At 41.3% G+C, this 27,455-nt stretch overlaps 1 protein-coding gene across 5 annotated transcripts in view; it reads right to left on the bottom strand.

Moving 5' to 3' along the window:
- LOC127366672 (low-density lipoprotein receptor class A domain-containing protein 4) overlaps positions 1-27,455 on the bottom strand; it is a 217,867-nt gene that overhangs the window by 61,299 nt on the left and 129,113 nt on the right. The window contains exon 1 of one of the 5 annotated variants that reach the window (XM_051405838.1): positions 6,906-6,911. The exons of the other annotated variants lie outside the window; for them this stretch is intronic. The gene's annotated coding sequence lies outside the window, so the exon portion shown is untranslated. Of the gene's footprint in view, positions 1-6,905; positions 6,912-27,455 lie in introns of those variants that run through there. 5 annotated transcript variants of the gene reach the window in all.

Here is a 27,455-nt window from a genome sequence, read left to right as displayed (position 1 = left end):
AATTTTTTTTGATTGCCACTTACTCTTTTTTGCTCTCAAATCTCTTTTTTGGTTTCAAATCTATTCTATTTGATTGAATAATAAAGGAACAGAATTCTCTCCATAGACCTGGAACTTAGTCCCTATTGTGTATTCCTTTTTCCCCTTTTCAACTGCATTGTTTAATGGTTATTTTTTTCTGATTTAGTATGCATTCACATTGAAACTAAATAAAGTATTGTTTCTCTCCTAATTTGTTCTCTTGATCGCCAGCTTCTTTCCTAAAAAGGTTCCTGGATTCCCAGAAAAGTTTCTGCTATGGAAAAACGTCTTCAAGTTCTCTTTTTCTGTATCAGTTATTGCCCAGTTTGTTTTGTGAAGCAGATGTAACCATCAGTGTGAAAAGACCAACCTGGGTTAGTCGAACGTGAAAAACCATTCCAGTAATTAATCACGACAGGATTGTTTTTGAGTCTTCAGAGTATTTTTATCTCCGATCCTCCTCCTCCTCGCACTCCATCATCATCTTCATCTCTCATTTATCTTGCTCTCTCTTTCTCTCTCTCAGCAGGAAAGCTCTGCCCAGTCACAGTCCAAGAACAGCTCCTTGTCCCTCAGCAGCACAAGGAAAACAACCATCCAGGCACACACACATTCATTAACAAATAAACTCATGCTGGTCAAGTGAAAAGCATACAGGCTTCACACACACACACACACACACACACACACACACACACACACACATACACACACTCTCACACACAGAGGCTCCAAACATGAGCATTAAGTGGCCACATTAATTACATGAGCAGTGGGGGTTTCCCTCCCTGCCATGTCCACTGTGGGCCCTGAGATATTTAATAAACCTGTCACCGCCAGGACTCCCTGCCTTAACCTAGAGCTAATGAGACACACAACCACAACACACACACACACACACACACACACACACACACACACACACAGATGGAGTGGAAGTCAGGTCACAGGGGTTTGCCACTTGCAGCTGAACTGGAAGCTGGTGTGATGCCACAGTGTCACACAATCTCAGTCCATCCTATCAGCTCTAATCTTCGGAAGCAGGTGTCTGCAGTTGCACCAGTTGCTAGACTGAAGACTATTTAAGGGCCTTTATAAAACGTCAGTTTCAAAACTGGAAACCAGCACTGACTTCTTTGCCAAGTACTCTGCTCTTACATGGTGATTGTGTCGTCAGAAAAAGGTTTTAAGGGCATTCGTGTTTTGCTCATTATTCTCTTACACTCACCAGAAGTCACTGTAGATGAAGGCATTAGCTAAAACCTTGTTGTCATACAGGCAACAATGACGTGCTTCACATTTGGGGCAAAATCAGCATAATTTACTCGAAAACACCACTGCTGTTGGTTCGTTTATGATGATTTAATGTGTTCTGACTATTTAAGAAGACTCAAAATGTCACAGTTGCCCCTGGCACTACCATTTGTTTATGGCTGCTGATCGTGTTGCAACAGTATGTGTATCCGTTCCCAACGGTTCAGTACAACCCGTAACGCCAAAAAATGACTAATAAATAGTCTATCTACGTCTACTGCTGGTAGAGTGCATGTTTTACCTGGAAAGTTCTGGCAGTGTACCGGTTGTGGTCTGTCAGCTTTAGCATGCTACTTGGCTTAGCTACTGGCAGCTACGATGTGAGCTATGGGTGTGGTTGACGCTAGGTGTGTGTGAGTAGTGACTGTTAAAAACAACAACGGCGGTTGCCAAAGAGGTTAGCATAGATGCTGCTGGCATCCGTTATATAAGAACCGGAGAGTATTTCTTCAAAGAACAGCACAGAGTTTGACTTCGTTATGTGGTTTGATGATGTGATTGGTTGAAGTTCGCCCGTGATAGATGGTTATGGACAGATGGTTCATCCAATCACCTGCCTACAAAAAAGTATATTTTGAAGTGCTTACCCTTTACCAATCAGTTTCCAATGACCACTTCCGAAATGGTTCTGTGTAACAAAGGCCCAATCAGGTTAGCTCTAATCATGAGGTCCTTTATAATCAACACAGGGAAAAAAATGTTTTTGACCTATTAAGTGTGGGAAAAATGACACCTATTACCAGTCTTCAAGATCGGTTGCCTGGTTTTTGATGGATCATCATCTTGTTGCCAGTTTTGGTTTCTCTCCACTCTTGGGTCTGTTTGGGTCAACCACATTTTCAATCAGTTCTAATTATTTTTCACTCTACTCAGAATGGGATTGTCAGGCCTTGGGTCCCTTTTGGATCATGTTTCTTTCTTCAGAAAATCCTATTATGCACATCAGGTTCTGGTTGGCTTTTTACATTTACATTTCCAAATTTTGGGACTATGAAGCAATGCTTAAGATAAAATAGGACTTGGTTTTATTTTAAGCCTTAACCAGCGACGCAAAGTGAAGGCAACTCGGCATAGAGGGGGACAGCTGTGGAGTTTCAAATAGGAGTCAGTGACACTTGATGCTATGACTTGGGGTCTGCAATGCGCCTCAGCCCCCAGCGTCTGCATGTTGAGTAAGAACTGACTTCACAGGCACACCGTGGGCGACACAAACATCGTAAGTCCTTACACACTGTACGGCAAGTCAGAGAAATCACAGTCAACCTACATCTGTCACACTCCAAAGCCCTGTGTGTACAGAGAGCTAGTGCGAGCCATGTCAGGCATCTGTGTGACTGTTCATCTGAGCGTGTGTGTGCATAGGTCCGTGGGTGAGTGTATGGGCACATACTGTATGTGAAGGCAAAAGCAAGGGAATGAGCCCTGAGAGAGATAGAGAGAAAGTGTGTGTGTGTGTGTGTGTGTGTGTGTGTGTGTGTGTCTGTTTTCATGCAGACACGGTTTTAGAGTGATGATAGGATTAGATTAGGCTGACAGTAGCAACAAGGCCAGCGTATGTCTGAATCCTCAGCTCTGGCAATCTGGGGATTAAGGTAGAACAGAGATTCTCACCACACACACACACACACACACACACACACACACACTCTTGGTTTTTGCACTCAATTGTGTACATAGACAAGACACACAGCACATACTGTATACACTGTCTTTCACAACCACACACACACTCCTACGTATCCAGACATTACATACAGGCATGGACATGCACACACAAACCTTCTCTCTTTCTGAAGGAACACACACGAATACCCTTGAACAGACGACACATACACACACACACACACACACACACACACACACACACACACACACATAGACCCACACACAGCTGCAGCAAGGCACAATAACCTGATGAATTCTGTTTCTCTGTTTTCCTGCCTTCTAACTAAATCCCATAACCCCTAACTACCACCTCATGTCTCACACAGCCACACACACACACACGTTCACAAACAAATCAACCAGCCACCTACACACACACGCACACACTCCGATTATGGGTCCTGAGGCCCACCCAGAGGTGGCAGGCACCGTACCACACAGTCAGCCTGTCTCCTAAAATTGTTTTCTCTTCAATCAACCTAGCGGGGCCAGTTTGTCATGCAAATGCGGCCCTGGCTTGCCTCCCTTTGTTGCCTTGACAGATTAGCGAGTGTGTGTGTGCGTGTGTTTGTGTAGGTGAGTGTGACATCTACGGAGCACCGCTTTTCTCCATTTTCTCTTTTTTTTCTGTCCTCCTAATCCACAGCGTGTGTGGAGAAATATCTTGTACATCTCTCTCTATCCAGCTACAACACTGTTTGTCATTCTAACTCTTCATCTCAATCCCTCTCACTCTCTCATCCTTACCCTTTCACTGGCTTAGTATCCATCCATTTTTGGTTGTTTTGAGCGTTAGGGTTTTTAGAGGTTCTTTTAATGATGATATATTGAACTGTTAAATCTGGTTGGATGCCTGCACCCATTTGGATAACATAGTTAGTTTGACTTAATTGTTGATAATTTGGCCTTGACTTTTCAGTTGTTGCTGATCCGCACTTCTCTTCCTAATAGTTCCCATTTGGAGCCACTATTGCAGTGTTTTTGAACCATTCATTTTACCTCTGCTTACAATCTTGCCATCACATTTTAGCCTGTAACAAATCATGGATGAATGCGCATACATGCATGAACAATATTGAAACAAGAATATTACAGGAAATGCAAAACTTACATTTCATCGATCTCATAGTTTAAGTATTTTTATTCGGAATCTTAGTATTTTAATAGTATATTTTCCAGACTTTGCATTTACTGAATCTTTACAAAGGAAAGGTATAATTGCAAAGTTAGCCAGACCCAAAGACAGAATGGACACTATTAGGAGATCATGGTTGAAAAATACAATCAATTTTATTAGATTAATGGAACTCAAAAATAAAGGCATATTGTTGAGGACTTTCATCTTAACTCTAAAATGTATCAAATGTTAATGCATAGTAAGTGGAATGAGTGAGTACATCAGTATCTGTATCTGCTCAACCAACTAAATCTGTATTTCTATCCGTACTCTGAAGGGCGGGGCTTAAACTGCATGTGGGTGGTGCTTACACAAAACATGGGAGGGGCTAACTGGAAGTTGATCATTTTGTATTCACTATTTACAGAACAATATTTATGCTATAATTGCGATAAATCTATTGACACATTTTACTGTGATGATGCTTATAAAAATCTATCTCGGATACTCTTTCAAGCATTGCATGTTGTATATACAGTTTGATTGAAGTAGTCAATTAATTTTAGTCAAATCTGAGTCTTTTTCATTAGTTAATTGTAAATTATAATGGTAAGATTTAATACCGAGCCCAGAAATTGATCATACAGTTTAATCTCTTATGTTCACTCTGCTTTATAAGAGAATTTGGCAGGTTTCATTGAATAATTAGTACTTGTTTAAGGCTTTAAATGTACTATTGTGCAGCTGCAGTAAAAATGTACCATTTATAATCACAGCACCATGGCAGCTAATCTGAGTAAGATCATACAATCAGTATTCAGACAATAGTTTAAGTGCCAATCACAGTTTCACCTTCTGTAAAAGATAACTCATTTAACAAGAAAACCAAGTTTCTGTTTGAAGACCCAAGTAAGCTGCATGAGAATCAGTGGAACCCTTTTAGCTGGGTAACACTGTGTTAGCCTGCATGAGCCACATTTGAAGTTTTGTGGCCTGAAGTGGAAAATTCTGTGATAAAAACACATTTGTTGAACAAATAATGATGTAACCTTGGCCATACTTGTGCAACAAACAGTTCAAAAGTTTAAAGGTATTTTTGGAAATATCTGCCCGACACATCTTCCCAGAAATGTCCTTTTGACCCCCACATATGAGGCTCCTACTGACTAATGTCCATTAGTTGGTCCAAAAGTGTTGGGTGCATTTCTTTATTTTCATCTTCAGATGAAAGCATGACATATCACCAGCATTAGCTCAGACTAAAGGACAACAGCATCTTGCCCAATAGCCCACTAAACAATCACTGAAAGACTCTTTCTTTTTCTATTTTTCTGGTGAAAGTGTTAAGTCTCACATTAAGGAACACTATTGATCCATTTCAAACTGGTTGATGGAAATGCACCTAATTCACATTTTTTGTGACATTTCAAAGGTTTGCGTAAAATTAGCCTGACAGTTAGATGAAAACATATCTTTGGTTACTCTTTTTCCTTCTATTAGTCCCCCTTGTTTTCACTTTTCTCTCCTTATGTATCTGTCCCCCACTTTCTCTCTCTGTCTCCCTCTCATCTATCTGCCCCCCCTGTTCTCTTCACTTTTCTATCCCTCTCTTGCACCCCTTTCTTTCCTCTTTTATCTATCGTCCCCCTCTTTCTCCACTCAGTCATCTATCTACTTCTCTGTGTCGGAGCATTACAGAGCTGTCAGAGTCAATGGTGTCCCAGTCAGCAGCACAGGTCAGGTAATGAATCTCTCCCCCCTCTGGAGCCCAGTGACACAGAGCTCTTTTATCACCCGGCTCAGTGGGGGCAGGACAGAGTGGGATGGAGATCAGTCGGTGCAGGTCCAGGTTAGTATGGAGAGACCACCATACAGGCACTTCATCAGCCTGTAATGTGGGCTGGCACACAGCAGACTGCGGCACGATAGGGGCTGAGAGCGAGGCTGATATATACACTTTTCTTCCAAAGAGAGCTAAACGCAGGAACTCTAAAATATGCTCACTCATACATTTAAAAATGCACAAAATTGTCCAAATTCACAGTTATTTAAATACATTTCCATTTAGATATAAATTAAATAAAAATAAAGGTTAAACATAGCTCTGAAAATAGTTATTAAAATGGAAAACTGATACATCCTGGTTGTGTAACTGAGCCCAAATATTAAATAAATCATATTCTAAAACATGCACACGAGATAATTTGTTTTCAATTACAGGTTGCTCGTTACTACATCCAAATGAAAGTTTTTAAAAAGTATGATTTATTTCTGGCCTGAAGGGCTATTAAAGGCTTGTGGCCTGAATAAAAACTCAAAATGGATTTGTCATATTATCACAGGTCTAATTTCAATACCAATGCCAAGTTTTATACATTTTCAATGCCGCGATTAAAACATGATAAGCCATGGCACTCAAAAAGCAGTATCACCACACAACTACTGTGTTCTTTATGTGCAGCTTTAGTAATTCAAGGTCACATTTCAGCCCCCACATCTATGGTGGCCACAGCTGAAGATAATTTTATTTGGTTAAACCATCAAATTTTAAAAATATATTCAAATATTGAATTCAATAGTTTAGTTCTGTCTTTCTTGAAAATAACGGGGGATGTTGGGGCAAAATTTTTCTATGCTCCATTAAATAGACAAAATAATTACATTTTAAAAATGTGGATGACAGACACACAACCTGGATGTCATTTACCATACTGCCATCCGCTTTCAATATGTCAATGCATCAGATCCACTGGTATTAGTTTGTTTCTAAAACTATCATTGGCAAAACATATCTCCATTCTCTACTCAACATCTCCAACAGTAACCACAATTTGTGTTCTAGCTAATTCATTACTTTGGACACCACTAAAATCCGTTTCCTCCTTTGGCTGTCACTCATTTCAGTCTGCTGTTCCCAGTGACTGGAACCAGCTGCTAAAATTGCTATACCTGCACACCCTTACTCCATTATCATCCTTTAATAACTCAGTACATGCATTTGTTTCTGATCACTGCACCTGCTTTTAAACCTGCCTCTCTGGTACACAGTACTTTATCTCTGCTGTGTAAATACTGTAAATATTGTGCTGTTTTATTTCAGTTTTTTGCATTAGCTGTATCAATTGAATCAATGTTTCAATTGTTGTATTGACTTGCCTCTCGTTGCTGCCTCTTAGCAAGGTCGTCAGTGCAGACGAGAGTTGGTTTTCAATTGACTTAGCTGGTTAAATAAAGGTAAAATAAAAAATAAAAACATGAAATGTCCTTCCATTCTGAAGCCACTAAGGTGCGTAGTATACAAAACCCAACAGTGAACATTATCCACCTCAATTAAAAAAAAAATGAATAAGATTCATTTGTAATGCAGAGCATTAAATGTAATTAAAAGTAATCACTTCCCATTCCTATTAGCATAAATGGGGGAGGGATCCTTTATTTGGGCTACAAAATCAAAAGATAACAAAGATGATTGCTTAGTGGTCCACTCGTGTTGTATAAAAACATGAATTTTCCTCCTACTCAAATTTACTGATTAAATGTTCACATTATGGAGATATGAAACAAAGTAGTGGATATCTAATGCGGTGCATAAGTAGGACAAAACGTCATAGATGAAAAGCAGCCTGCAGAGATGGTTTTTTTAAGACTGCTGAAGGTGAGTGAGCGCAGCATGTGAACTATAGACCCTGGTATGTCTCCTAACAGCCAACGGGGGGCCAATAGATTAACTGGAACATAAAGAGAATAAATAAATCAATGACTAAATGAATGAATGAATCCATGAGAGAGGTACATTGTGAGTCCATGAGGTCCAAGAAATAATTACTTCTTTGATGTGATGTAACCTGTTGAAACACAGTGAAGGATCAATTTTAATTGTAAACCAGTGGACTGTTAGTTATAGACAGAGAAGCACAATGATTGATGGGATGGATGGAGAGACCTAAATGTTTAATGATTTGTGATGACTTTATTGGCCGGGCCTTTTTGTTGTAATCTTAGTGCTGTACAAGGCCACCATTAAAAATGCTCTGCTTTTCAGGAAATAAAATTGTTTTTGGGAAGTTCATCAGAGCTGCATACAGCGCGCCCAATAACTAACTCCCCAAGGACCACCATTATGAAACAGTCATCTGGAAAAGCTGCTTGTATGTGCTTGACCAATCTGCGTACAAATAACACAACTTTACAATTTAAAATTGCATGCAGTGCATCGCCAAAGTCCAATTATGTGTGCAGGTGATATGCCAATCTTTACCATTAATGTCTGTGGATTTTGCAAGAAAGGAAGAAATTAGGTGACCTTTATCATCATGGTAACATGAAACAGTCACAGTTAGTTTAGGTTGAGGCACCAAAACTACTTGGTTAGGTTTAGGAAAAGATCATGACTTAAGTCAAATGTGTTTATGTGTACACAAATGAGTACGTAAGTCAGAGTTAGGGTTAAGTCAATGTAAATCAAGGATTGGACTTTGGTGTATGCACTGCACGCAGTTTTATGTCGTGTTTTTCATACACCATGACGCTCGGCTAATGCTAATGCCCATCTCCAGTGGGCCGCACGATATGGAAACAAACCAGGAAGTGAGAAAACTTTTTTTTAGCTTATGTGATTGGAGAGCAATAATCACTTGACTGAATGGGTGCCAGTATTCAGTACTTATTATACATCTGTGCTTTATACACATCCAGCAAGATGAAGTAGAAGGGAACCATGCAGCGCTAACAAATTCTTGGAGTGAATGAACACCCACTGGAGAGTGGGTGCCCGGTCACTCCATAAAGCAAATGTGTATTCACATGTCCCAGTGATAAAGATGGTGACTACTGGTGCGTTGTGCAGTGGCTACCATTGCTTCTGGCTAGTATTGTTCATGGAAAAATGGGTACAACGAGGGAAAAGGGTGTTGCTTCCCATTTGGTAAAGCAGGGTTATGCTTGCATTTTGGATCTCACAGCTCCCTTAAAGGTCAGAACTGTCAACGGTGTGAATCTGCACGCCAGAGTTCACCAAAGTGGAACTCTATGGTAATGTAACACGCAGATTTAATTCACCTCTGTGAGAGAGTACACTGATTGCAGCAATTCCACTGAAATGAACTGATGTAATTCTGTCTTATAAATGTTGTTCTGACTGAGTTTTAAAGCATTTAAGGCAGGACGTGTGACCCTGACTTACTAAGACAGAGTTGGAGGTCTCTGATGGCTTTGTGTGTTTGGGTTGAGCTGGCCTTGTTAGTGTGGCTGCTGGGAGGCGTTTGGAGAAAGCAGTTCAACCCTCTGAGTTGTTGGCTTCTACATAAGTTGACTCAACCTCTTAATGCAGAATGCAGACTGGTGTTGGCTGGGCAGTCGACAGACTGGACCCCCTGTCAGCCTGAATGACTCTACACTGTGACTAACACTGAGTCACACAACTTCTTCTCCTTGTTCCACTCATGCCTCTTTCTTTATACTCCCTCCATTCCTGTCCAGATCCCTCCTTCTCTCTTTCTTCCTCCTCCATCATTTCCTCCGTCCTTTTCTCTGCTTCTCTTTCTCTCCTTGCCACTCTTGACATCCTCTCTTGCTCTTCCACTCCTTTCAACCCATCCAGCCCCCTCCCATCCCTCTTCTCGCGCTGCTTCTCTTCTGGCACAGTTAGCAATGATTACTCATCCTGGATAGCAGCGCCTCAGCCTCTCTGCCCTTCCTGTCTGCTCTACCCGCAGTATGAGTGTGCGCGTAAGTGTGTGTGGCCATGTGTGTGCATATGCATGTCTCGCAGATTGGTACGAGGGCAGTGCGTCACGCCTTCTCGTGTGAAATGAGTGATGAATAAATGACTGTATAATTCAATCTGAGCCCGGTCAATATGCAGAGGCTGAATATTTAAAAGCCTCTAAGCTCATCTGTCAGTGCGGAGCCATTAGCAGAGGAGGAGGAGAGGAGAGCACTGCTGGACATATTGGACATACCTCAGGAGAACTCTCCTCCTAATGTAGTCAGCCGCTTTGGCCATCTGTGTGCGAGTGTGTGTTTTCAGTCACTGCGACAGTATTTGTTTCAGCCGTTCGTGTGTCTACATGTTTGTATATGCGTGTGGCCACATTTAAAAAGTGCTTGACTTTTAACAATCCCACTTCTCTGCTTTTCCCCCATCCGAAAAAGACGAGACGAGAGAGGTGCTTAGTTGGTAAAAAAAAAAAAAAAAAAAAAAATCCGGGCTATGTGCCGGATCAGACAGGCTGAGTGGGAGGAACAATGACCTAGTTTCCAAAAAACACTCGGCAACTCCACCGGCACCACGATCGCACTGGAGAACAGATCACGCAATGTACTGCCGCTATCAAATCTGTGTGTGTGTCTCTCTTTCTGTTTATCTGCATTTTTGTTTTCTTCACCCTTTCATTCACTCATTCTTTAATCTGTCATCTCCTGTTTTTGCCTTTCCGTTCTTTACTCCTCTCTCTTTCTTGCTCTTTCTCTTTCATCTGTCCTACTTCCAGCTAGAAGGCACTGGGCTGGATGGGGACGGGTGTGCATGTGTGTGTGTGTGTGTGTGTGTGTGTGTGTGTGTGTGCGCATGCACAGAGAGTTAGTAGCTGTGTCACGCTGCACTGCTGGGAGGCCACAGGGTCCCTGACTGCTGTCTGAATCTGAACAGGACAAGTCACAGCATGCAAGAAAACCCTCGGTCTCTCTCTATCCGCACTTCTCTACCTCTCTCTCGCTCTCTCGCTCTCTCTCTCTCTCTCTCTCTCTCACACACACACACACACACACACACACACACACACACACACTCGGGCATGCACACCAGCTAACTGGAGCTAACTGACCCGTTGGCCCTGTGGACAGGAGGTGTGTTTGGCAGTCACACTGAGAGCTCTCTTCATTTTGTGATCAATTGGAGGATGTTCATGTGCCTTAGCAACACATTCATCACTGCTCAGAGTGCTGTGTGCTGGAAGATATGAGCGACAGACCATACTCTAACACGATGAAGCATAATATGACACCTTACATGCACTTTATCTAATTGAATCTACTTAATTATTGATTCTATTGTCACTTTTTGCACTTACAGGTCTATTCACTGGCCCGGTGTAATTGATTTGTGTTAATGTCACTGTTGTAAGTAATTGGTAATTAATGGAGACTGAAACACTATCTATATACATAACTGATGACCTGTCTCATGTCGTGAACGTACTGATCGCAAGCCACCTTGGTTCATATGTAAATCGACATGTGACCTTGCCGCAGCCAGCCTTAGCTACCATTGCAATGAGAAGGTTTTCTATAAGCTACACTGTGGTGTCCTGTCTGCAGAGCACCTGCTGCAGTGTGATAGCCTGATCATTCTGGTTTATTTACAGCTTAGTTTTGGCCGTCATTCCTATCATTAATTAATTAACATTGTACTCATCAAGTTAATTGCTGAGATCTAGAATGCATCGCCAAAACGATGTCAGAAGGGGCAAGAAACACGAGCTTACCCAACCTTTTTCCTTAAGGGACCCCTTTTCTATCAATGAGTAAACTGACGACGCCTGACTAAGTGACAGATTTTATGGATATTAACAGTGCAGACGGACAGTTCATCACTGGCGAATTGTCTGTCTGTGTAAAACGAGTATTTTGGATTTGGATGAATTTTGAGCAGATTATTTCATCAGATGTGAGTTTTCTGATACTTTTTGTAACTTTCTATAAAATTTTATTCATCTATTGTGTACTTTTTTAACTTTTAAGAATCATACATTATATCTAATCAAACTATTTCATTTAGTTTTCTCTACAGAATTATATGAAATGTTGAGATATAATTTTAAGTTTTCAAGAAGATCAAATCAAGAAGGCCTCCTGACTTAAAAAATAGAATTATATCTTAATCCATCACTATTTACAGAGCGACTTACTTGTTCAACTTTGACCGACTGAACTTTCTGGTAGTTGTGTATACACACAGTTCTCCTGTGCGATCGGGGATTATTCCAGACACAGACAATAGAAATAAAATGTTTGTAAGTAAATATTAAGTCTAAAATTCAATAATAAATTTTAGGCTTTAAAATGTCTTAAATATGGATTGGATTAATGAAATTAACGTTACTGGTTTGAAGTTGCATTTTTTTTATCTCGTTTTTAAAACAAAACAGACATGAAACCAAAACCAGTTTACCATTATGCCATTATGTGAAATAGGTTACTTCATCGTAATGGTCTTAAAACGTTTTAAAAAGTTTTCAATTTTACTTGTTGAAACCTACAGAAACCCTGCTTCCTCTAAAGTGCAGTAAGTCAGCAAGCTAGCAAAAGGTTAGACCGATTCCACGGCGATGCCGACTCCACCAGCCAGTGCCGTCCAACAGCTGACTGAGCCGTCACGTGCTCGAATGCTACAAGGACTGCATTAATGAACTCTTGGTTTGGAGCAAGAGGGGAATACCCAGAGGCGACAATCTGTACTTTAAAATGTATCAAGCTTACTTGTGTGAAGCTGGGTTTAGCGCTCTCATTTGCATAAGTCAAAAGTAGCAATACAGGCTTGGTGTTCTCTAAGCGTTCTCCACCCTTCCACTAGGAACGCAGCACTCCACTCCCAGATGAGCACCAGTGTTGCAGGATACATGCAGGCTGGGAGGATTTTTTACAGTGGATCCCAATGCAGCCTAAGTGCCACAGTTTTAGTAAGTAGTGGAGCGAGCCGACCCTCTAACTCTCTAGTCGTTGACCTACAGCTACGGCGGCGGCTTCCGCCATCTGTCCTTAAAATGTCACAGCAATCATCCCATAAGTGTGGACATGTGCTGCAGGTTGTATGTCCTACATGCAATTTTTTTTCTCACACCACTAATGCATCTCCCTCACAAGTGGGATTCAAAAGTGGAAAAACAGATCATGTGACTCCGGTTAAAATACCAAAAGGTTACAAACAGAGAACGTTGCTTCAGATATTTTCTCCTCCTGTTTCCTTCCATGAGAAAAGGAAGGACAGAGTCAGTTTGGCCTTGTTGATCGGACTCTGCTGGTTCCCATAGCGACCAGTGCTACTGCCGTGGTTACGGCCACTGGCACTTCCTCCTGGCTGGCACCCTGAAGACACTTCCTTGGCCTCTCTCTCTCTTTCTCACTGTCTGTCTTTCCCTCTTTCCGTTGCTCTTTCTCTCTATCTTTCTATTTGCTCTCCCTCTCTCCTCCATCGTTCTTCGAAATGTCGAGGCTGCCTCTAATCTCCTTCTCCCTCTGTCTGACTTTGTCTTTATCTTGACAGCCCCACTTCCTCTCTGCAGTACTTATCGCAGCATCTTTCTCTCCTCTCTGATTCAGCATCCCCCCACTACTTTCCCTGCCTCCATGCTTCCTCCTCATTCTGCTCTCTTCCTGTCTCTAAGCCTCTCAACCCTTATCTCTCCCTTCTCCCTGCCCTTCCTCTGCTCTCTACATTTCAAACTCTTCCTCCTCTTGTGTTCCACTTCAATTTAATTCACAATAAAACAAAACTGCATTCGGAGAGAGGGAGTGCAAGACTTTTTTCCCCCTCCTTTTTCTGTATTATTTCAAACCACAAGCACAGGCCATTTTCTTTCATTTTGCTCTCTGAGTGTCTCAGCAGCAGCACTTGAGGCAAATAAGCTGGTCAGGCTGCAATTTTCCTGATATGCATTTTGTTGGTCTGAATAATAGGCACTTACAGTGGAAGACAAGCAATCAGCTGGTTAATGCTCTGACAAAAAAACCCAAAAAACTTTGTTTCCTGTGAACATGTGGTCGCTGTGTTGTGCTTTGATTATCTGTTTGGTTTCCTAACCAACATATGACAGAGATGTAGCTCTTCTAATTCAATGCACTGTAATTACAGCAGATTTGTTAGCAACATAACTCAATTGGAACATGACTGATAGTTGAAGGGTGACATTTATGCTCATTACAGCAGTAAGCATGTTCTGATAATGACATTTCCCCTGCCTGAGTTCTCATTCCATTCAAAGTCGAGCTTGGAAACCCCAAAATGTATGATTTCTTATGCATTACAAGAAAAACACAGAAGAATAAGGAAGGCAGGCTGGTGAGTATAGATAAAAATGTTCTGTGTCGGATTCATTTTGTGATAGGAGACCCTGTCAAATGTCTTGACATTAAAAAGTAAGAAACATTGCAGGGTAACAAGGGATTCAAATATGAAGTGTGAAATTGAACACAATCTCAAAACAAAGCACAAAACAAGATGAGGATGATACTGGATCAACGTCAACCAAATCAAAAACCCACACTGAGATATTGTTTCTGTGGGTGAGTGCATTTTGCTATTCTAAAATGGCCATGCTGGGAATCTGGTGGGTGCTACAGAGCTTTGTGTGACAGGCTGATCTGCAGGACTGATTTATGACAGACTGCATTATGGCAATGACATTAATTGTTTTTGTTGCATTTAACAACATTTAAACTAGTGCAAAAAGGCAGTGCATGGCAGCAAAAGTATTGTCCTACATTGGCACCCCAGCTACACCACGGCACTAAATGAAAAGTCACATGAGTTATTACAATTCATACAGACTCAAATAATCATAAAAAAAAGAATAAACAGGTAAATAATAAGCAACTGCAGCTCTAGATTCAACATTCTAGTTAGTTTACTGCAGCACGTGTGGTAGCTGTTACTGGCCTTTATCCTTCTTTAATACAGCGACAGTGAGGGTAGAAAAGAGCAGGGAGAGGGACGTACAGTGAGACCAGATGCAGCCACCTAGGCAGAGCCTTTCATTCATTTTCTATGAGGAGTGGCGCATCCCTCATGAAGAGCACAATGGGATAACAGGTGGTGAGAGAGAGAGGCAGACAGACAGTGCAGCAAAGGCCAAAGTTCAAATAAATAAATCATGACCTGGTAGGGGTGGAGAATCATGGCATGGTAACCAATCATACCTGACATCTATTGTGCATTTAATGTAGATAAATGTGAATTGCAGATGACTATTTTACTGTTTGTGACCCTGAACTGCAACAATGAAGTCAAAGGTTCTTCAACAAACTTACTGTAAATGCATGAATGCGGTTTCCTCCATTTATATATTTATATCAGTTTAACAAATAATACAATACAGTTCGAGATAGCCCTGAGTGGTGCCTGCAGGCTGCAGGTGTAATTCCACAGTTCAGAAGATAGAGCATTGGGGTGTACGTAGCCTGAGAGGCGAAACCTGGGGCAAAAGCGGACCCGAAATCACTTGCTGGTAGTAAAGCTTAATTTCTGTGGATGCATAATAATAATTTAAGAGACAGAGATTATCATTTTTAAAAACTGCTCTCCTTTCTCCTCTGGATTTCTATAGCTGGACAGTACTAAGATATAGCTTGGAGAGATTTTAGTTACTAAATCAAACTGAAACTACAGTCCTGGATTTAAGACATTTTTAGGGCAAGGCCACTTTGACCTTTGATGGATACAAATGTATTGGGGCATCATGGCCAAAATGTAGGGCACCAAGGCCAAAACTACCCCACAGTATATAAAACATTAGCACAACCTCAAACTTCTACCGCAGTGTAATGCAACATAAACAGTAATTATAAGGCAGAACCTTACTTGTACAAAGTATTTTACAGTGGGGTTCATATTAGTACTTTTGCTTAAACATACTATAAGGAGTTTTAACTGGTTATAAAACAGTTTAAATTAAATAAAGATGACCTACATAAACAAACAAAACATCAGTGAGCAGATTGGTTATTTCTATATAGTTATTTTCGATGTCTGCCACCGGGTCAGATTCAGTCAGATTCCCATGAATGAGGTGAAACGAGGCAGTGGTTTTTGACCCGCAGCTTCCAGCTCTGTAGCTCCAAAACATATTTAGGAGACCTCCAGCTGTTTGAATAGTCTTGAAGTAATGTTACATAGACAGCGACCTTTTCTTTTCTGAGAGTAACTATTAAACTGCAACCTGAGGTTACCTACACACTTTATGACTGACTCAAGTAACACAACTACTCCTCTTTTAATGTTACACCAAAGATGCTCTAACTTTCTGAACGGTCTCTGGTTACAAATATATCTGTGGGAGTGGGAGAAATCTCACGATCCTCTTGATGTCAAGCGTGATGACACTGGAAAAGTGAGTTTGTGCACTTGCTGCATCTCATTTAGTTCTTTTTTTTTTTTTTTTTAAGTATTTTTTTGGGCTTTTTATTGCCTTTAATTTATAGAGACAGCTGAAGGTAGACAGGAAAGGGGGGCAGAGAGAGGGGATGACAAGCAAAGGGCCGCAGGTCGGACTCGAACCCTGGGCCGCTGCAGGAAAGACTGAGCCTCAATGAGCTAACAGGGCACCCGCATTTAGTTTTAAATGAGGAAATCTGCAACCTTCTTTTAAGGGTACAACGGCCAGTTCAAAATGGCATCCCAAACAGGTTGATAATTAGGTAATTTTCGAAGGGGCATTACAACCACACAGTGGGGGATTAACAGCACTGGCTCTTTGGCCGTAGTGTAATTCCTGCCCTGGAACTATAAAAAAAAAATAGATGACAAAAATAGAAAAGTGAAAAGTGAGGGCAACTAGGGTTTTGGAAAATTTGGTTTTAATTTTGGAATAATACTAATGTGGGGGGATTTTATACTTCTTTGTCCGACCACAGGGAGGTCAGGGTCAACTTTAGATCACACCAATACCTCTAGAGCTGTAGGGATTCAGCCCAGACGCTGATTAAAGGATCCTGTTTGTACTAAATATGCAGATAGAGTGAGTGTACGTACAGTGTATATTCTGTTTGTGTGTGTGTGTGTGTGCTGGACTGCATTACACCCCTCCTGATGATGATGGTGTATGTGTGCCCTGTTGTATGTTAGACCGGCAGTGTCCCTAAAGTGTCTACTCCAGTGTGCCAAAAATTGTGTTGTGTGTGTGTGTATAGGTGTGTGTATTTGTATCACACTGCGTTTTGTCCTCCGACCATGAAGCTCAGCTCTGCATCTCAGTCAGCAACTCTTTCCCTGCTCATCAGCACTCTTTTTGGCGTCCCCTATGCAGCTGCCGCCACACACACCCTCACACACACACTCATACACACACACTCACACGTGCACGTACAAAAGAGGGACATGCACGCACACACACAGGAAAAGGAAGGTGCACACACAAGCAGTCATACAGACATAAAATACATACAAAGTCAAACAAGTGAGGATGTTACCGCAGAGACACACACACACACACACACACACACACACACACACACACACACACACACCCTCATGTCCTTCCCATCTCAGTCAGTCTCACTGCCAAACATCTGGACCGTAAAGAGGAGATGATGGCGTCCCACAGCCCATAATGATCAGTCTGTCACCGTGGAAACCGCACACTGTCGCCACCCACGCCACTGTCACCAAGGTGTTATGCTCAGGGAGATGGAGGAACACAACGTACCAATAAACAAACAGAAACAGAAAAGTTTCCCACATTAAGCCTTTTGCTTCTTTAGCACTGTTTGTTTATGTTTGTTAAGTAAATTAAAAGAGAAAAAGAATCACATAACACTGTGTTCATTATCTTTTAGTCAATTAGTCAGTCTCTATGGTGATGTTAATTACACATTAAATTAGAATTGTGTGCAGAGATGTGTAAGAACAAAGAAATTAAGTCTATCTAGTTGTTTTTTGAGAGCTGTGTGCATTTAATTGCGCTTTTTTCAGTTACAGCTTCTGACACTGGCACAAAGTTCTACTGCAGCTGACAACTGCAACTTCCTGTACACTATAACTGCAATGATGGTAGAATCCCACCATGACTGGGCTGATGCTCAGTGGCGCCCCTAGAAATGTTTCATAGGGGTGGCCAGCGGAGCAGCACTGAAAATCTTTGAGTGGCACACCAAAACCAAGAGCCAGTGGACAGACAGTCAAAAGTGGCTGGCTGACGCATTGGTTATGTTCTTTTACATAAACTATTCAGTGTGTAGGATTTGGAAGCATCTAGAGGTGAAGTTGCAGATTGCAACAAACTGAACACTGCTCACCTTCAATGCGTGTAGGAGAAACCACAGTTAGCGCAAAACTCACAAAAGGCACTATCCAGAGTCAGTGTTTTGTCTGTCCGTTCTGGGCTACTGTAGAAACATGGTGGTTCAACATGGCGGCCTCCATAGAAGAGGACTCGCTCCCTCTGTAGATAAAAACAGCTCATTCTAAGGTAACTAAACACAATGATTCTTATTTTCAGGAGCTTATAGACTAATGAAACACTCATTAAACAATCACTAAAGCCAGTGATTGTATCATTGGGGCCCCCACTGGCCTCCCTGTGGTGGCACCACTGCTGATGATGCCATTTTTGATGTGTGTCATTTTTGTCCTCCTCTCACTGATTTGAAGTTGTAAAAACATGTCACATACTTTCATACACCAATCAGGACTTAGAAACATTTGTTGACAGTTGGTGGGTTGTAATCTTATGGATGGCTTCTTGTGTTGACATGCCACTGTCAATCAAATCTCATCAAGCCACGCCCACCGTATTTTTGTCTGATAAAGCAATAAATAATAATAATTATTAATTGTTGTTCATTTGGTCATTATGACTGTTTAATGTAACGGACAAAAACGTTTTTAGGGTTTAATATGAGACATTTTCCTTAGGTTGCCTTTATTTCTAAATAAGTGCATTACTATTACAAATAACTTTATCCATGATTAACAAATCAAACAGTTTTCAAAGAACCAAGTTAGTTGAGTCACAATTCATTTTTAAAGAACCAGGCCCAGAACAAAATAGAATGAGCTCAACATTTCTCAACAGGGGAGTATGAAAACAGTGTGGTTATGAGAAATCTGCAGAGTTTTAATGTTTGCATGCAGATGGATGTATTTGTGATACATTTACTAGAACACATGACAGCTGTCAAGTTCAAGGACTAATATATCTTAGATATTGGGAAGACCAAAAGATTTTGTTATTAATTAGAACCAATTTTCCATCCTTACAGTCAGGAAATCCACTTAAAGATATAATACATAACATTTCTGCATTAAAATGTTTAAAAATGTTGGACCTGTCATATATATTATGTTAAGCTGTGTACTTAAATTATCCCAAATGTTTCCGACAATGTTCAAACCCAGAGAAATCCCTAATTATATCCAAGTAACGGTCCCTTTCCTTCCTTTCCTTCCTTTCCTCTATTGCTATAACTACTGGGTAAACACGGGACCTGTCAGATACCTCAGTGAAGAAGGAAGACGGCGAACGTGACTAAACGTAACGTGAATAAAACTCCAATACCTCGTCCATGAAGCATTTCTGCCTGAATTGCGTCATATAAATTTTCATCAGAAATGTTGGTTGTTTTACAACTCCCATGATCCCACACTACATCAAACAAAGTCTTGTCTCATTATTTTGTTAAGCACTAGCAGCAGATATTGCATATGAACAGAGGCTTAAAACTAATGTCAAGGACATGATTTAAGTGCTACCAATAAATCTGCACATTCAAAGAGTGGTTAATGCTACTAGGTTTGAATTTTGAAAAATCAGTCACTGTATGTTAAAAAATTGAAAATTAAAAAAAAATAAGACATCTGATAACGGTATCACTTTAAAAGTTGGGTTTAAGCATAGATAAATCAAAACTTTTCCAGACACTTCAAAGGACCCGCTGATCCCCTTGTCTAAACCTCCAGCAGACAGAGCTGAGTCATCATCAATACTGTATGTGTCTGTCTGCGCTGTCCGCCTGTCTGTCGGTCTGTCTGTGAGCTCCAAAATCTGGAGCAGCAGTTACAGGATGCTGCAAATCCATCAAAACATTTACAGATACAGATACCACCTCAGGCAGACGCACATCTCAGTGAATATCTGAGAGCATCACATTCTGGACCTGCCCTCACATCGATCCTCACACTCACAATCAGGTAGGAGAGAGAGAGTGTGTGTATGCTGCCGAACTCCTTGCTGCCTTTGAAGACAGAAAGCTTCATGTAGACTGTCTGCTAGAGACAGCAGAAGGTTACACACACACACGCACCCACACACACACACACACACACACACAGACCCCTAAACTGAGTAAATATTGGATATTTTCCTGACTGCAGACGGTTGGTTCTCAACAGGTGAAGGAATCAGGACATGAAAAATTCAGCAGGTTTACTGACTGATCGAGTGTGATGGATGGGCGGATAATAGTGTGTGTGTGTGTGTGTGTGCGCATGTATGTGTGTGTGTGTATGATGGATGGGAATATGGGAAGGTAATGAGACAGTGTCCAAGAACAAGAGTCTTTCTTTCTCGCATACAAACACACACACAATAATACACAATCCCGTGTGTGTGTGTTTGTGTGTGTGTGTGTGTGTGTGTGTGTGTGTGTGTGTGACACATATTAAACATTACAGATGATGAAACAGCCCATGGATTAGACTAATTGCAGGTAGATACGGAGCAGCATATTGCCTGCATGTGAAAAATAAGGGTAGACAAAAATCCAATTTAAGAAGAAAACAAATTTCAAAAGCAGCTCACGACGGCAATAACCTCCACCAAATCGATTCATAACAGCACCCACTGAGGGTGCGGGTGTGTGTGGGTGGGTATTGGGGTTGAAAAAGAGAGAGAAAGAAAGAAAGAGAGAGGTACCCAGGTGAATCATATCGTTTTTGTCTGGGCTGTAGACCATTTGCCAGTGTCTTATTGCAAAATTTACGCTAAGAGTTGGCAATTTCTCCTTGAAACAAAGAGAGCCACTGTTAAGCTGAATACTAATGGGAGCCCGAGGCGTTCGAAATAACTTTGAAAAGGGCAGCGCAACTCTGTCCAAAAAAGGACAACTTAGAGAGAGAGAAAGAGAGGGAGAGAGAGGCTAAGAAAGAGGACTGGAGAGAGGGAGATAGATGTGTGTGTGTGTGTGTGTGTGTGTGTGTGTGTGTTTGTGTGATGAGGAGAGACAGAGAGAGAGAGAGAGAGAGAGAGAGAGAGAGAGAGAGGGAGAGACAAAGGGAGGTGACAGTATTATGGGCATGTCTGGTGGAACTCCCTTCTCTAACCACAATGAGATTAGAGGAGAGTTTGTCTCATTTCTTACTTGGACATCCTGTTCTTTTTAATTAGGATGATGAATGGTATTTGTTAGGAGTGTGTGTGTGTGTGTGTGTGTGTGTGTGTGTGTGTGTGTGTGTGTGTGTGAGGATCAGACTCAAGACAATTTCCATGACTATCTATACGGGCTTAAGCATTTGTGTTCTCGTGTGTGTATTTGGCATTAATTTGTGTTCTCATTGTGTGTGTGTATACAGCATTCTGCATATGTGTGTGTGTGTGTGTGTGTGTGTGTGTGTGTCAGTGCTGCATCCTATAGTTTATAGCAGTGTGCGATTGAGCCCTGCACAGTAGCAGCAGCAGTTGATGATAGCATGCTTGCTCTTTCAACCTTATCCACAGTCTATAATTAGAACCCAACCAAACCAGTTCACAGCACCACACTGTCCACACACACACACACACACACACACACACACACACACACACACACACACACACACACACACACACACACACACACACACACACATTAATGTTGCCTTTTTATCCCTTTATTTTTACTCCCCTCTCTTTACTTTCTTCTGCTCTTTCTTTTTCTATTTATCTGTTTATGAAAATAAACCATTATGGGTGCCCGGTTAGCTCAGTGGGTAGAGCTGGCGACCCATGTACCGAAGCTGAGTCCTTGCTGCAGCGGCGCAGGGTTCGAATCCGACCTGCGTCCCTTTGCTGCGTGTCTTCCCCTCTCTCTGTCCCCCTTTCCTGTCTGTCTTCAACTGTCCTATCAAATAAAAGCCAAAGAAAATACTTTGAAAAGAAACCATTATTAGTCTCAGCCACACACAGAGCTCCCAATGAACACACTTCTGACCTCAAACATTTACACTTAAAGGTTTATGTTCATTTATAGTTTAAACTGCTAGCTGTTTGCTAACTTAAATGTTAGCCATTAACACGTCCAGCAGCAGTAGCATTTATTTGGAGTCATGTTTCTGTCCACCTGGTGAATTAAGTTCAGTATTCACTCCTCTTTCAGTTCTGTGTTGGTCTCCACTAACTGCTGCGACACTTTCCGGCTGTTTAGCTGCTAAATGTTCCACTGTACTCTCTACTTTTCATGGCAAAACACGCCCTGTAGCGGTGTGCGTCTCTCCCATCTGAAACTAAGATCTAAGACATATCTAGATACATGGGCTACGATACGTCTTCCAAACTTTAGATTTTAGATTTGATGGTGCACTGTAAATCGGTACATAAACAAACGTATCAGCCCATTCATAACTTTAGAATCGGACCATGGACCGGTTTATGGTACATTTGGATTTATCCAGGGGTCCGCGCACCGATGTAGTATCAATAATGTTAAAACCAGTGTATCTGTATCTGTATCGATAAATCTTTACATGCCTAACACCCTGCGTAGCATTGAAGCGCTAGGATTAGCCAGGGGCCCTGCTCCTGTGAGTAGGACAGAAAGGCTTTTTAACCTGTAATTTAACATGTGAAAGGGTCTATTTTAACCCAAACCACGACATTTGTTTTAGTTAGTAGTAGTATAGTGGTAGTTCTACTAATATTAGCTCTAAAAACATATGAAGAGGTAAAAAGTAATTCTTTGAGCTTCAAACTTTTGTATCAGTTAACAGTTGCTTTTTGTCCATCAGTTTGAGCGTTATTTCTCAAAGATGCTAAGCAAACCTGGCTAACTTTGCCAAAAGGGTTTTCATATCAAACAGGCATCTCAGTCAGCTTTGTAATCAACATTGTTCTATATTTCTGTTCTCTCAACCATTTTAGGTGCAGTGGGACTCTGTTTGAGACTGTTTGATCATATTGCCATGTTTTAAGCTGCATTTTGTGCTGACTGCTGTAGCCAGACTGAACATGAAGAAAAAAAATGTATAAATACTCAAACAGGGTAAATGTCTGCTAGAATGGACTAGGCAAAGTTATTGATTTTTTTTATAATGTCATTCATCATTATTTCTTTCAGCAGATTAATCTAAAAGTCCTATTAGTTCTTCTGTTCTGCACGTAACATTGGACTCCAGCTGCACTGCTGCTGAACCTGTTTGAAAATTCAACATTTTATTCTGTTTCAGCTGCCAAAAAACACGAGGAATCACCTGGCAACCTGCACACTGAGACACTAATTTTGTGCTGCAATGCAGCAGATCTCCTTCCGAGCTGCAGCCTAGAGGCTGAGGAAGCTGCCATGTGACTACAGGGTTGCTAGTTTGAAATCCTGCAGAAAATGTTAATATCACAAACTGTTTACCATTCTTCCAAAAACAATAACTGAGGTGCCTTGGACAAAATCACTTAGAGGGATGAACTGCAATGAAACCAAACCACGATGTTTTAGTTAATATTAACAAAGTACTAACCCAAACCATGATCTTTCCCTAAACCTCAGCAATTTCTTTTGGTGCATAAACCAAAACGTTATAGAGTGATTTGTGACGGCTTCAGAAGATGATGTCCATGCTGATAGAGACGGCAGACCAGAAATGCTTCTATGTGTTGCTGTAGAGGACATGGACCAGTGTTGGGGGTAACGCTACTGTAATCAGATTACATTTGTCTGTAACGCAGTAATGTAACGCATTACTATTGATAACGTCAGTAATCACATTACAGTTACGAATCAAAAATGATCTCGTTACTTGCGCTTCTTTGGGAGGACCGAAACTCAAATCAAACGTCTTTTTCTATGCGTGCTTACGCATTGATCGTTTGACCCTATGGTTTGACCTCACTCACGTCACGCCACGTGACATGTAGACGTGAACATAGTGTGGGCGTGACTCGAGCAGGAGCAGAAGACGAGCGAAAGACGAAGAAGACGAGGAAGGAGAGTAGAGGCGACAGAATGGAAACATTATCATTTGAGAGATGGAAATTCGGCCACTACTTCGAACTTGTAGAAAGAAAAGAAAAACTTTTGACAGTGAAATGTAAGCTGTGCCCGGGGCAGAAACAGCTCTCCACCAACACAACCTCTAACCTGACCAAGCACCTGCAGCAGCAACATGCTAACATGAAGCTATTGGCTGCTAAGATCAGACCGAGAGTGATGCTGAAGAGAAGATGCTGCAGAGTCCGACACCAATAAAACACGCAAGGCTTGACTTTGAGCAAAAATTAGCAACAAAAGTGGAGATAGATAGGCTTGAGATAGATACACATAACGCGGAGATCGTGTGCATGTCCTCTTTTTAGAATAAAGATTCATGCTGATTTAGGCATCTTGTTTAATTTTATAGTGTTAATTGGCAATTAAGGTATGGTGCATCTCAGGTGATGTCATGGAGTAATCCAAAAGCAATGTAACTAGTAGTGTAACTAATTACTTTAAGCAGCGAGTAACAAAGTAAAGTAAGGCATTACTTTTTTAAAAAGTAACTAGTCATGTGTAATGGATTACTTTTTTTCAGTAACTACCCACTGGCTAACACTGGCATGGACAAACAATGTATGTTGTCTTGTAATTTGGAGGACTTGTTGATAATGGAAACAAGGAGACAGCTAGGCTAATCAACACATTATAATTTGTTTAATCCACACAAAAAGTGTAAACATTAAAAGTTGTGATTTTACGACTTCTTCGTGGGACAATTTCATGGCCAAGAACAGTGATGACGCAGGTTTAAGACGCGATTCGCTGATTGTGTTACCTGCCAGGCGTTTCCACTTGTCTCCAGTCTAACAATGCTGGTTGTAGTTTCATATCTAACTGACAGTTATGAGAGTGGTATCAATCTTCTTATCTAACTCTGGGCGAGAATGCAAATGCACTTTGTTGTATAGGGATCTGGTCATATCCCCATATCCCAGCAATTACTTTGGGCAGTACAACGTTCTTATTACCGCTCTTTGAACTCTTACTGTGGAACAGAAGAACAGTTTAAAGACAGCAGAAGGTGAATTTAAAGCAGGAAATATTCTGCTGGATCAATAAAGTTTTTACAATGTTAGAAAAAAGGCCGTAATGCCGCTGGCCGTGATTGAGACTGAACCCTGTTGGTCAGCAGGGACATGTGGATTCATTTCCTGCACTGAAGTGACAGTTCACTGACATAGAAGCCAATCAAATATCACACACCGTCACCCTCTGATCTGATAGACCGCGCATTCTCAACCAAAGGACACACACTCACACAAACACACAGCGAAGTGTAGAAACCAGCCGTGGCATGTATGACAAATGAGTTCTAACACTAGGGGTTCACCGCTTGATACAAAAACATGGCAACGCAGTGTCATATCTCTCTGTCTTCCCCTCTCACACACACACACACACACAGACACACACAATGTCATTGCAGACCCCCCGGGATCCAGCGAAAGTAGCTTTTGATTCGCATACAACGCGCACATTTTTAGCATCACAAGTGTTTGTTGGGTTGTCCTAGGTGGTAACGAGGAGAGTGAGAGAGAGGGAGGCAGGGAGGGAAAGACACACACACACACACACACACACACACACACACACACACACAGAGAGAGAGAAAGAGAGGGAGGAAAAATTACACTGTGTGGTTGAGTGGTGTCCGTGGGGACTCTCTCTCTCTCTCTCTATGGCAATGTGACAGTGGAGGATGCAGATGGAAACGTGCCCCACACGCACACACACACAAAAACACACATAAACACACACACATACACACAAACTCCCACACACACGGCTGACTGACTGACTGCTGTTCTGTGAGGCCTCCCAGTCTGGGAACCCAGAGGTGTCAGACAGTTATAATTATCACTCTGCTTCCACACACACACACACACACACACACACACACACACACACACACACACACACACACACACACACGTACGCAGTTCCAGTGTTGAATGGCATCCAGTTAAAATCTAGGCCTGTGCACCAGTCTGAAGTAAAAAAGAAGAGAAGCACCCTGGAAGGCTTGTTTTCCCTCGTTGGCGTAAAAGGATGTCAGTTTCCAGCATTCCTAATTTTCAACTTCTGTTATCACATTTTTGGTCCATAAATAATTCATACGTAATGTTCCAGTATGAGGCTTTTAGTTTTTAACTCCATCCGTACAGATCCACTGTTAGAACTGCGGAAAGTGAGTACATATTCATGGAAAGAAGACCTCCTCATTCTTCCCTCAGTCTTTTTATTCCCCTATAGCATCATGTAGTGGCAAATGAACGACATCATTTACTGAGACTGTAAAACATTTATCCATATTTCAAATACTGTCAAGATGAAAGACTTCTTTGAAGAGCATTAATGAATTATTGAACTGTATTAATCACCAAGTGAAAAGCCTCATTAGTTTTAAATTTCTCAATATGTATATAAAGACACCAGCATAAAGTCACCTTAATATCAAAAGCACCAGAGATATTTCCTGCTAATGATAATAGAAAGTGTGCACCTGAGCATCAAAAAATACCTTAAAGATGAACAACGTCCTTCAGCTGCAGGTTGAATCAAGCAGACTAAATGACTACCACTATAATTATTATTAAGTAGACAATAAGAAGATTTCTATAGTTGTAGATGCAAAGGCCTTTATCCTCAACTTGTGGGTTTTTTGAGCTGAAAAGGTCTTAAATCTTAATAAATAGCAGCATGTTGTGGTGCAGGGCATGTGCCCGAGAGTTTGAGGACATGTCATTTTGAAAATAATAAAAGCTCCCGTACAATGAGGCCTTAGCATGAACCTACCGGCACCACGGCAACCAGCAGACTGGCTGCCTGAACTGAAGGAAAAAGAGACATTTATGCCTTCGGCAGAATCCTCGCTGCGAGCGCACAACACTTTCCCCTCATATTATAGGCGACACAAACAAACAGTAATGTATGTAAATGCATGGACGGAGTAATTCACTGTAAGGAGTCACTCTTCATTTGAACATAATGGTTTGTGTAATGACTAGATTAGCCTCCAGAGAGACTTCTTATTCACAGTGTATTGTATCAAACTAAGGACTGAGGCATGCTGAGGTAATTGTGAATATAAACATACCTAACTGCATGCTAATAGCGGGTAAACACCACATCTGCAAGCATGCACACACACACATAGACACACATACACAGGCGCTATACTGAGTGGACCTTTGGAGCCCTTTATTTACACACTTGTCTTAGCCATTGTTTTCTTCAGACTAGGTCAGGATACTCAGGAATGCTATCATTCCGCATGTAAGGATAATACTTTTGACTTGTGCATTTTTTGCTTGGCTTTTCTGTCTTTGTGTCCTTAGGTTTGCAACACCAAGCCAATATCAGGATAGAGGAAAACGTCAGTGTTCATTTTTGATTTTGAAAACATTTG

This window comes from Dicentrarchus labrax, unplaced genomic scaffold, assembly GCF_905237075.1.
Source record: "Dicentrarchus labrax unplaced genomic scaffold, dlabrax2021, whole genome shotgun sequence".
NCBI lineage: Eukaryota > Metazoa > Chordata > Actinopteri > Moronidae > Dicentrarchus > Dicentrarchus labrax.
This window is presented reverse-complemented; position numbering and strand designations above follow the sequence as displayed.